A 13,332-nucleotide genomic window follows, 5' to 3' on the forward strand; every position below is an offset into this window, starting at 1 on the left:
GTGCATATCGACTGTAGGGAAATGTGCAAAATCCAACCGGCAACCTCCCCGTGGTGCACATCGGATAATGCCAATGTCGGCGGTACATAATAAAAATGCAAGGGTTACTTTAAAGTGCTGTAACTTTGTGAAAAAATCGCAGAGACTTGCTTTTTTTTTAGATTAAAGAGGAAGCTTTGAGCTTTGTACTGCTGCAAACGCCATCACTGAAAAAAATTTTAGCAAATCCCTGCAGTCCGTCAAACTTTGCAATTTTCAATATGGCAAACATGCCCTCAGATTTAAGGACTTACAGTAATAGCGATTTATTAAACTTAAAATTAAGATATAGCATCTTAAAGTAAAGATTTCGGGCTTTAATTAAAAAAAAATCAATCTCTTACGATGATTTTTTGTACACTTATCGTCATCCAAAGTTGGTCAATTTTTGTTTAAAATTTTTCTATGCCATAATTTTATTGAGCAGTGTATATTAAAAGAAAATGGTGGACGTAGTGTTATAGTAATATACAGTTATTATCATTATTATCATTTCTGTGATATATATTTCTTATATATTAATGTTATTAATATATATAAGTACATAATAATGTTAATACTATATATTTGCAGGTTTGCTGGGAACAAATAAATCATACGGGATGTTTCATTTAGATTCAATGTAACAGAATCAATATTTCATGTTATCATAACTAATGTTATGAAGTTTTTAAATCATCCCTTATAGAAATATCATATTAAGAATCATTGATAATTACTTATTATCCAGTATTTTTAATACTGAAAATAAGTAATTATCAATGATTCTTAGTATGATATTTTTATAAGGGATATTGCTCAAAATATGATAAAAATGACTAATACGAAATGTAGGAGAAGAGAAATTGCTCGTAAGTTTGAAGATATAAATAAATTTTTAATTCCCTTATAGAAATATCATACTAAGAATCATTGATAATTACTTATTATCCAGTATTTTTAATACTGAAAATAAGTAATTATCAATGATTCTTAGTATGATATTTCTATAAGGGTGTATGGTGAAATTGATCAATTATAAGAGTAATTAGACTAATAATTATTAATTAGGAAATAGATTATTTAAAAGTAAAGAAAATAGATTTTTATGTTTTATATATATGCAAATCATTTTATTCAATATACCTAAACATAAAATAACTTTGTTTCAGATATGTGGATTTCCTAAGGTCCTTAGATGTATTGATGGATCATATATCAAAATTAGAACTCTTAGTACAAAAGTCAAGAGCACTTATTGTTTGATATTTGTCAGATATTCGTTTTATTGAATGGCGCGCGCTCCGTGTGGAGTTGCGATCGACAAGTCATTAGATAAGACACTAGAGAGGCACGGTGACTTTTGTAGAAAAAGAAGGCTCGCAATAAATTAATCCAGAAGCTTGTCCAGAGCAAGCTGTATGCTCACAATCACACACACACACACACACACGCGCGCACGCGCGCACACACACACACACACACACACACTTATACAGTCCACTCGCACAACAAACAAGCATCAACAAAATTGGTCCGAACGAGCCGGATTTGGTCGGAAAGGCAGCAGCGTTGGGCAAGCAAACAACCTAACCTAATATGTACACGTATCTTCATAAACGCAACGATCGGCGGCGCTTATCGCATCGGCACGCTCTTAAACATTGTGCACTTATTCGTCGTATGAGCAAAACATTGCAAACAACGATCTATAGACGGGACAAAGGCACACATCACAAAGCCAAAACATCAGCGACGTGCGGAGGACAATCCTTGAACACGTGGCAATTTAGCGCAGAGGAGAGGACATTAACATATCAACCGAGCTGCGTGAGTTCTTTCGGTAATTATGCAGTATAGGGGACCCAACTCCGATGACCTTGACCTTGATATATATATTATCAAGGACACCCTCCTGAATAACCTTCAGAAGGTTTTAGCCGTCGCTCGTTATTCGTTAAAAAGTTATTAACAAAAGAAGTTCCATAAATAGAACGTAATTTTTGGGCACCATATATACAAAAACGATATTGTATATCGTTAACGAGCAATATCGAATAATAACTACAATATTGAACGACTAGCGGGGGGCTGCGCCCCCCGCACCCCCCCTCAAAACTAACCTAACCTAACCTATCGTCACATTAAAAGTTGAACACTTTAATAAACAATGACTGACGGTTAATATGACGATAGGAAGGTTAGGTTAGTTTTGAGGGGGGGTGCGGGGGCCGCAGGCCCCCACTAGTCGTTCGATATTGTAGTTATTATTCGATATTGCTCGTTAACGATACACAGTATCGTTTTTGTATATACAGTGTCCAAAAATTATACTCATTTTATGCAATTCCTTTTGTTAATAACTTTTTAACGAACAACGAGCGACGGCTAAAACCTTCTGAGAGTTACTCAGGAGGATGACTTCTACAATATATGTCAAGGTCAAGGTCATTGGAGCTGACTCTTCTATAGTCTATAATTACCGAAACTTCTTTTGTTAATAACTTTTTAATAAACAATGAGCGGCGGCTAAAATTTTCTAAAGGTTATTTAGGACAGTGTCCTTGATAATATATATCAAGATCAAGGTCATCGGAGGTGGGTCCCCTATACTGCATAATTACCGTTCTTTCCTATATGTATCCCTATCCAAACCATTACCTCAATATTTGTGCACCTCAATGAGCATCGCACATAATTTATATAACTTACCTTCATGCCTTCGCATAGATATCGTTTTCTTTGTACCAAAATGAGCGACACGAAAAATCTCATTCGAGCTCGTGGCTCAATTAAAGCACGTGTGACTAGCTTCAAAAAATATATGGATAAGCTAGTCGATTCAGATAATGCAAGCACAGAGATCGACGAGGTGATAATCATAGAAACCGAGCAGCGCCTTCAAAAGGTCGAAGAACTCTTTTATGAATTCAAAAAATGTCAATCTGAAATAGAGCGTATGATAGAAAAGGACGAGGACTTGAAGATCAAATCAAACAAAAAACGGTTTTCGAGGAAAATTACTTTCATATAATTTCAAACGCAAAAAAAATCATAGCGATAATGTGACCAGCAAAGGCGAAACAGTCCGTACAGATTCAGGGTCAGTGCTAATTCAGGGTCAGTTCATTTAGTGCATATACAAGCTTTAGAAAGAGATTCACATCGCGATTTCGGCGTCAAATTACCCAAGATAAAATTATCATATTTCGTCGATTCATACGACAACTGGTCGACCTTTTACGACATATTTCAATCGTTGATACATAAAAGTGATAAAATCTCAGACATAGAAAAGTTCCATTACTTACGTGGATCACTTAAAGACAATGCCGCGAAGGTTCTTCAACATTTAAAAGTTTTAGCCGTGAATTATCATTCCACGTGATCATTGCTTGAAAAACGATACGAGAATAAATCATTTATAATACATAATTATATTAAGGGAATCGTAAGGTATCCAAAGATCGTTAAGGAATCGATGACGGCAATCAGGCAACTTTCTAATACCATTCAAGGCCATTTATGTGCATTACGTTCTTTAAAGGAACCTGTTGATCATTGGTACAGTTCATTTATCATTTTGATATCGGAAAAGTTTGATTCAAGTATATAAAATGAATCGGAATTACTGAAATCCGCAGAATCGTCCATTGCATTGTTGGATTTTCTGGAGAAAAGGTACCATTTTCTAGAGAAAATAGAAAAGACGACTGAAATCGTTAATCAATCAAAAAATTCTAAGTTCAAGCAAAGAGGTAAGCTACAGTCACAATTTTCACACGCGACTACACAAAGATTCACTTGTCCATTATACAAAGAACAACACTTTTTGTTTTCATACAAATCATTTCTTGATCTTTCCGTATAAGATCGCGCAAGTTAAGTAAAACAATTAAAATTGTGTTTTAATTGTTTGAGAAAGAGTCACATGAACGTGGAATGCTAAAGTGGTCGCAAGTGTGACAAATCTTATAACACTCTACTTCATATTGACACGTCTACACAGTCAAATACGCAGGGCAAGAAGGGGATAATTTCGCAGAATTCCAATGTTCAAGAACTGCTTATCGTATCAAACTCAATAGTAAATCACGCAGTATTAAACGACAACGCGCACAAGATATTAACAACGGCAGTAGTTCACATTACGGGTAACAATGGGAAAGAATGTGAATGTGTCGTATTGCTTGACGGAAATCCTCAATCCAATTTTATGACAACAAGTCTATGTTTGAATTTAACCACACTAGGGTAAATATTCCTATAATAGGTATTAATCAAAGCAAAACAAAAACAGTCGAGTCAGTCGTTACGACGGTTAAATCTAACCTTATAGATTTTATGAGGCTACTCTATCGTTCTTGTTGCTGCCCAAAATCACGGATGATTTGCCATCCGTATCGATAAAACCTAATTCACTCAATTTACCAAAGGGGATAGTCCTTGCTGACCTCAAGTTTTATCAGTCAAAGAAAATCGATATTTTGTTAGGTATCGATATATTCTGGGATTTAATTTTCTATGAACGCGTAGATCCTTTACCTATACAAAACACAATTGGGTCACGTAATTGCTGGTGAAATCCCTCAACATCGTTGTGCAAAGACACGCACTTCGTGCAATCTTAGCACGTCAGCTGTTTCAAACTAGTTAGCCCGTTTTTGGGAAGTGGAGAATTAAAGGAACCTGTTGATCATTGGTACAGTTCATTTATCATTTTGATATCGGAAAAGTTTGATTCAAGTATATAAAATGAATCGGAATTACTGAAATCCGCAGAATCGTCCATTGCATTGTATCGTTTATGCGTATACTTGCGTTCGGTAAATACGCAGGGCAGGATATTCGTGCATCTGTTGTGCGCTAAAACAAAGATGGCTCCCTTGAAACCCATAACTATTCTAAAACTGGAGCTTAGTGCCGCCGTTATCCGTTAAACTCGTAAAGAAGGTCACAGATTCGCTAGATATTCCCATTCATTGTATTTATTATTGGAGTGATTCCACTATTATGCTAGCCTGGATAGGTACAAAACCTCATTTGTTGAAAACATTCGTGAGTAATCGAGTAAACGAAATTCAGTCTCTGTCTAATTCCTCAGAATAGAGACATGTGCTCACAAAGGAAAACCTCGCGGATTTGTTATTACGGGGTTTAACGCTGGAGCTTCTAAAGACGCCAGAGCTTCTAAACTCTCTATGGTGGGGAGAATCTCCCTGGCTTACGTGTGACAAGCACGCACGGCCTCCAAACAAGATCATATAAAACACACAGAGGCAGCTATCGGAAACGAAAGTGCATACTCGCATGTGTCCGTACAGAAAACTGATAGTTAATTTTCATTCGAGAGCTTCTCCGATCTGAATAGGCTGGAGAGAGTAACAGCTTGGTGTAAACGTTTCAAAAATAATTGCTTCAAGCCCAGAGGCGAACGACAATCAGACTCGCTTACGTATTCGGAAATCCGTAACGCAAATTTGTGCTTAGTTAAGATATCACGCGAATGTTTTCCAAAGGAAATAGAATCACTATTAAAACGAAAGCGGATAGACACAAAGAGTAATCTTCTTGAGTTAAATCCGTTTGTACACTCTGATGGTATTTTAAGAGTCGGAGATTTTGAGCATTTATCATGTATTTTTAATAAGATACATTCCTTAATCCTTTCTGGGAAACACCATCTAATAAAACTAATATTTAAGAGGGAACACACAAGGTTGTTGCACGTGGGTCCGCAAGCATTACTTATAACCATAAGGGACATGTACTGGCCGAAATCTGATAGAAATCTGTCGCGTAAAATCGTGCATGAATGCCTGATGTGCTTCAGAAACAATCCTAAATTAGTTCAAACTTTGATGGGTAATTTGTCGGCTGATTGTGTTCAACCATTACCTCCCTTTCAAATTATAGGCATCGATTACGGAGATCCCTTTTTTATGAAGGATAGAAAAGATCGTAGCTGCAAGATATCAAAGTGTTATATCAGCGTGTGCTTTGTAACCAAGGCTATACACCTTGAATTAGTGTCGGACTTATCCGCGAACGCGTTTATATTAGCACTAAGACGATTCGCTTCTCGGCGCGGAATACTTTCAAAAATTTATTCCGATCATGGAACTAATTTTGTCGGCGCTCACTCTGAATTAAAGAAATTAGGAAGATTCTTTCTAGATAATCAGGACGAATTGCTTGCGCGCCTCACTAATAAATGTTGCGATTGGAGCTTTATCCCGGTATATTCTCCTCACTTCGGGGGCCTTTGGAAAGCCGGTATAAAGGGTATCAAACATCATTTGAAAAGGGTAATGGGTAATTGCTCCTTGACGTTTGAGGAATTATATAGCTTATTGACACATATAGAAGCGGTTCTAAATTCACGTCTTCTTACCCCACTTAGTTTCCATCTTTCCGACTTATCAGCACTCACGCCCGCGCACTTTCTGGTCGGACGGCCGTTGACTTTGGTCCCAAATCCTGATGTCACTCACATACCTCAATCAAAGTTGGACAGATTTCAGCACCTGCAGCGATTCCAACAGCATTTTTGGCAGCGCTGGTCTAAAGAATACTTTTCGGAGCTACAATGTCGGATGACATTGGTGGAAGGTCGAACATCCTCAGATGCATGAAGGAACGTTAGTACTTGTCAAGGAAGACAATTCTCTGCCCATGAAATGACGCATGGACCGAATAACTCAGTTACATCCGGGAGAAGATTCAATACTCAGGGTCGTGTCCATACCAACTTCCAAAGGTGTAATCCGCAGGTCTGTCACCAAGATCTATCCGTTACTTATCGACGTTCCCATTAGTACTAAGGGATCGGCAGATATGGATGCACAGAATCTACAATAAAGTAGACTGTAGACAAAGAAGAAGACTGTATCTAAGTGCTGTTAAGATGCTGCGTGTGTTTTTTGTTTTGTTATTTTATTATTTCATTTATTTTATTTATTTACCGAGGTAGCGATACTCATAATGCGTTATGTATCATTAGTATAATCTCATAGTGTATTTGTTATTAGCATGTTCGTACGTTTATCATTTCTGTTCGAGAATGAAGCCAGTTAATTATAGGCTATTTCTTGTCTTTTGAAATTATCCCATCCTTTCAAGGTGGGGAGTATGTTTGATATTTATCAGATACTCGTTTTATTGAATAGCGCGTGCTCTGTGTGGAGTTGCGATCGACGAGTCACTAGATAGTGGCAATAGGGAGGCGCGGTGACTTTTGTAGAAAAAGAAGGGTTGCAATAAATTAGTCCAGGAGCTTGTCCACAGAACAATTCCGTATCGTTACAATCACACATACACACACACACCCACTTATACAGTCCACTCGCACACAAACAAACATTAACACTTACATTAACAGATATGATTATCTATCTCTGACATTATAAGCAGTTTGTGATGCCAATAAATTATTTCTTGATGTTTTTACTGGTCCTCCTAGCAAAATATATGTTGCAAGAATATTCTAATTATCATTTATAAATAATGAGAACCAACATATAACAGAAGATTATCACTTATTAGGCATTAATATTTAAGCGGTATATCCGTTAAGAAAATATTTACTAACACCATATAGAGACTATGGTAATCTTATAGCCATGCAACGAAATTATAATCACAAATTGTCTAAAACAAGAGTAAAAATAAAAAATGTTTTTGCGTTATTAAAACAAAGATTTAGACAATTGATGCAACTAGATTTTTTTACAATTAAACGTTGTTCAAATTTTAAATTTGTTCAATATTTAAAAAATATTATGAATATAATATAATATTTTTTATTTATTTACTAGTTATTTTTGTTACTCAATGGGCAAACAATATTAAAAAAAAAAATATTTTAAAAATATTTAAAAAGATATTTTTAAAACGTTAAAAATAATGGGATAAGTTCTCTTTTTTCAATAAATAATCTTTTTTTGAAGTTTGGAAAAATGTTTTGTTTTGTAATATTTAATAAATATTTATTTTAACATTTAAAAATCGTTTTTCTAAATGTTAACATTTAACATTTAAAAAATATTTCCTAAATGTTAAAATAAACGTTTATTAAATATTAAAAATCAAAACATTTTTCCAAACGTTGAAAAAATATCTTTTCGATAGAAGAAAGAAAATTTATGCCATTATTTTTAACGTTTCAAAAATATTTTTTCAAAGGTTTTTTAAATTGTAATGTTTTGTAATGTCAATACCTAGGTAAACATATTTTACATAAATATTTTATGCATATATTGTGACGCTTTTTTCTCGATCCTTGATCGAAATGCGCACAATCTTCTGTCGCGTACGCGAGTCTCTCGCCTACGGTCTCCGCAAGTTAGATTGGGCGTCAGGCACGGTTTCCCGTGCCCACAAAAAGGGCTTGCGTAACACTGCGAGAGCATGCCACGACTCGCTTCCACGGCAGACTCCGGTAGTTCGGATAGGAAATTGAAGTCGGAGAAGGTTCAATTTTTGGAAAACACGCGGAGAGAAAATATTTCTACCAATTAGCGTCTTCGATAGCTTTATTACAAAGTCCCTTTCGACAGCTTTATTACAAAATCCCTTTAAGTGTGGAAGATTGATTCGCCGTGTACGATAATCGAAGAAATTTCGATACGTGCATTTAACATGCTGGACATATTATCCTCCCACTATCATATTAATATTAAAATAGTAGTATTAATATCTAATAGGACTAAGACATTCGTGCTTGTTCCTTATATGCTATTTTTCAAATCTTACTGTTAGTTATTCAGAGGAAATTTCTATAATTTCGGTTTCCCTTTCGATACGTTATTCGATACAATTTGATACTCATTACGACATGAAGCTCGCGGACTCCTCAGACGCGTGCGACAATACCGAGCTGCCGGATCGAGAGCTAAAGTTTGATACTTCGTCAGAGATCACGGTCGCCTCTAACGAATGCGAATGCCGGTTCCTTCCTCTCGACAGTTGTGTAAGGATTCCGCGCCCAGCGACTACCCCGCGAGGTCCTGACCGATAGTCGAGCGGCCTACGTCACCAAATTTCGCTCGCACGCGAATCACAAAAAGTATAGGCCGCTCTACCCGCGCCAGGCGCCCTCTGATAGGCGCCCCACCGGTAACGTTCTCCCCGTCACGGATCACGGACACGGTCGATATGTGAGGACAACCTTACAATATTCGCCGCCATGCTCCTGTACTGGGTCGCCTTGTCGTTCCTCCGCCGCTGACTGTCCCACCAGAGCACGTCCGTTCGGAAGTTGTAGCGTCCGCTCGAGATTCGTACGTGGCAACGTCAACAGCTAGTTCGGATCTCACACGCGTGAAATTCGGTAGTGTTTTCACAATAATGATAACACTTTTCGCACGTTCGTCGGTACGCCGAGGAGTGCTCTTTATTTCGAGAATCTCTCCTCAAAATATGATCTCTCCTCCTGTTTTGGTCCGCGGATTCGGCAGCTTTTGGTTTCATCCGCTTTGCTCTTCGGCTTCGCGGATCGCCGCGTTTGTTCTGGGAGTCATGTCGTCCTTTCGGCCTCGGTTCGACTTTCTTACCGTGTCGTTGCGTTTCTGCTTGACCCGTCTGTTCTTGGGTCCACCACATCTCACCCTGTTACCTTTCCTCCCGTGGCCGACAGCTTTTTGATACCTACGGATGAATAATTCTCCGCTACAACAGGTGTACTGTCCTTCCGCAATATAATTTATAATCGGAGGGGATTCACTTTTATTCGGATGACTTCCTGATAGCTCTGGCGACGAGGTGTCCTCCGCAAATTTAGTTCCTCCCTCGTCGACCGCTCATCCTCCTGTCTTCGGGTGACGGGAGCACTCGTCATTTCCTACAAAGATTTACTTTTGCGGGTTGTCCTCCTGATCTCCCCCCCCCCAACCCGATTGGAAAGAGGAGGAAAGAGACCCGTGGTACTCGAGATCGTGACAACTCGCATTGTATCCTATGCTATCTTGTGACGGACGCTCGCTAGCCACCACGTCATAGCATCTCTAATTTTTCTTTTATTATATGAAATATTAGAACTATAAATAGTTTAATTTTATGGTTGTACTAAATAATATTATAAGAAAATTATAATAAGTGCTTCGACTGCGCGCATATGGGGATAATAAAAAACACTCAGTATCTGTTGAAGAAATAGAGCAGTAGCCAAGGTGGTAGAATAGGAACCTGATGCCCTTATAGAAATATCATACTAAGAATTATTGATTTACTTATTTTCAGTATTAAAAATACTGGATAATAAGTAATTATCAATGATTCTTAGTATGATATTTCTATAAGGGTGGTGTGCGAGGTCTAAAGTTCGCGTCCGATCTATACCGAGTAAATTTTCAGGTGCGAAAATAGTGAGAAATTAAATAAAAGAGTTAAATTTCATTTAAAATTAACATAAGCTGACTAGTTGTAATCGTTTTTGCAAGATATATTTTTTTAATCAGTGTCATACGTCATTGTTGCGTCATTTTATGTAAAAAAATGACGTCATTAAGACGTCCTACATATGACGTTATTGGTCTGTGACTTACGACCGTCAAAAAGATGTCAATGGTTGCGTTCAGAAAACATAGTTGATCAGTGAGTGGTCAGTGATTATTGGTCCTTACTATTAGATCCCTAACTTTAGACCAATTACGTTGACTAATTACTCAACCGTTGTGTCTCCTGAACGCACCCATTATTTGATTAACTTAAAGGATAAACGACGTAAAATTCATGTCATTATAACGGCTGTCTGTTATCTGGGCTAGAATCAATTTTGATATGTAAGGACATCTTCAGGATATTGGTAGGATCAAATATTGTTATCTATACATTATCCTACACATATCCTACTGATATTCAACTATTACTTCCTATGAGTAGATCACGCAAGCTACGTTTGGAACTGTGTTACCGCGAGGGACGGGGAGGGGTGCCCCCGCGGAGACCCGCCGGAAAACCGCAAGCGATTGGCGCGGGAGGACAGGGGCAAGCGGGGAGCCGCATACCCGCGCTTCCTCAGAGGGCGTATTCGTTTTTAAACTTCTTAATCGGTCAATTGTTTGAGCGTAAACGGGGGAATGGGGCGGAGCTTGTTAGAATCGGCCGGTCGGATTGAGAGCAACAACAATTTGCAAAACCAATTGAGCGCTGTTGACGCGACGCGTCAGGGAGATGGCGTTGGGCGCGTCCAGCCGATCGTTGGTTGTTAAAAAAAGTCTCAACCTGTCGGCCGATTGAGCGCTATCGCCGCAATGGGGCACGCACCGAACCGGCGGCGCGACGCGCGACGAAGTTTGCGACAGCTTCAATATCTGTTAGCTGATAGAGAGCCATCAACATCGATGCGGTCGACAAAGGTCGCGCACGACCGACAAATTGAAATGTTGTCGCACGATAAGGTGGAGCATTAGATAGGAGCGATTCGAAGGGTCACGGCCGCGGCGGCGGCGGCTGCGGCTGTGCGGTATTGCATAGTATGTTTACGCCAATTTTTTTCTCAGATGCGCGTATTATTTTTTGTTTCGTCAGTCAGCCCATGCCCGATCAGATAAAGAAGGATGCGATATGTTCGTTGCACTTATTCACCGATTTTGTATATAACATCTCGCAAGATGTACTTCGAAGTATCAGTCTTGTCGATATCGTGCGCGTGTTGGAATTGGTTGGCAAAGGAAAAATAACGACGGATCTATATTGTTACGAATCGTTGATGCTATCGTCTGAGAGTAGCGACGATGACGATAGATTCGAAATGTCGATATCCGAAACGCCGATATGTCTAAATTGTGAGTTGATAACTAGTAAGGAGGATTTTCGTTGGAACGTGTCGACATATTTTTTGCGTCAAGCGATCGGAGTGGAAAGTGTGCAACGTGAGAGTCTGTGGCTGGAAACGGTAATTCACGGCAGTACGAGAGCGGTAAATTATATCAGATGAAGTCCGCGAATATATCGGGAGAGAGTAAAATTTCGGATTCCCTTCGACAGTCGGGGACGGACTCTGTGGCTACATCCTCGTCACGACATAACGCGTGAGAAAGAGAGAAGAAATAAACGACAACGACGAAAACGCCCGATGTCGAGCACTTGTTATGTGTTGCGAATGACATCAACACGATCGCCAAACTTAACATTTGGGATGGAGAATGCGCGAGAAGAATGAAACGTCTGCATGAGATATGTGCGGGTGGTGGAAGAGGAGAAGGAGGAAAGACAAAAACGGGAACTGTAAACTCCGCGATCGCCTCTATTGCGCGGTTGGAAGCAGCGATAAAGCAATTGCGAGAAATCATCTTACCGAGATCGTCGGTGGGAGTGTGACAGAGTAAGGCGTCGTCGACATTGCATACTCGTAATCTGTTGGAATGGCTGGAAATTGAGACAGCCTTCAGGCGGAGAGTTTCAACGGGTATAATTACGGACATGAATGACATCGAGCTGAGAACTTTTCTGAACGATGCGCGCGGCATAGTGCTCGAGCAGGTGGGACAGAATCTCAGTAGACATGATTGTCTCAAGGTCAATGTTGTATTCACCGGAGAATTCGTGTCGCAGACAAAGGTCGAATACAAAAACGTTGCAACGAGAAACTCCGCAATATATATGTATATGTATATACAGGGTGGGGCAAGAGTATCGGACCGGTGAAATATCTTGAAAAATATAAGTTTTACAAAAAACTGTTTCAGATCTTAAAAATATTGCGGAACTAAATATTTATTACACACACACACACACATATATATATATATATATATATATAATAAAAGCGATTGTTTATATTTGGATGACCTTGGTTGAGCAGGTGAATAAGCAATAACTTATTGATTGTCTTTGTCAAAATAACGGTAGATTTATTACAATGACGTTGCTGATAATCCCTCCTTGCCAAAGATTTCTTGTCGTTTTACAAACTTCCCTTTCGCTAACACTTTTTACAACTCAAATGGCTGGTGTAATTCTACAATACGATACTTTGCTTTACAATTTCTAATACCTTTGAGGATTCATCTCCTTTTACCCAAAGGTCCGATTTATCTAACCTCGCAGGTTTTAACTCGCCCGTTGCTTTACAATATAAGAGAACGTCTCTCATCCCAACTTCAATATTGCAACCATTAATGATATACAAAAATGTATCGCCCGCTTCTGGGACGAACGCACTCTCCGTTAATTCCTTTTGTCTCTCTTCATTGGATCTCGCTCCGGTTCGTGTTTATCGTCCCTCTTTCTTTTTTCCTTGCCCGCACGCGGTTATATATATATATATATATATATATATATATATATATATATATATATATATAATATTGT

At 38.6% G+C, this 13,332-nt stretch overlaps 1 pseudogene; it reads left to right on the plus strand.

The window, feature by feature from the left end:
• Positions 1-589: 589 nt before the first annotated feature.
• LOC116851972 lies at positions 590-7,766 on the plus strand (annotated as a pseudogene).
• Positions 7,767-13,332: the final 5,566 nt, after the last annotated feature.

This window comes from Odontomachus brunneus, unplaced genomic scaffold (genome assembly GCF_010583005.1).
Source record: "Odontomachus brunneus isolate Ranch 3 - 2012 unplaced genomic scaffold, Obru_v1 Obru_scaffold_198, whole genome shotgun sequence".
NCBI lineage: Eukaryota > Metazoa > Arthropoda > Insecta > Hymenoptera > Formicidae > Odontomachus > Odontomachus brunneus.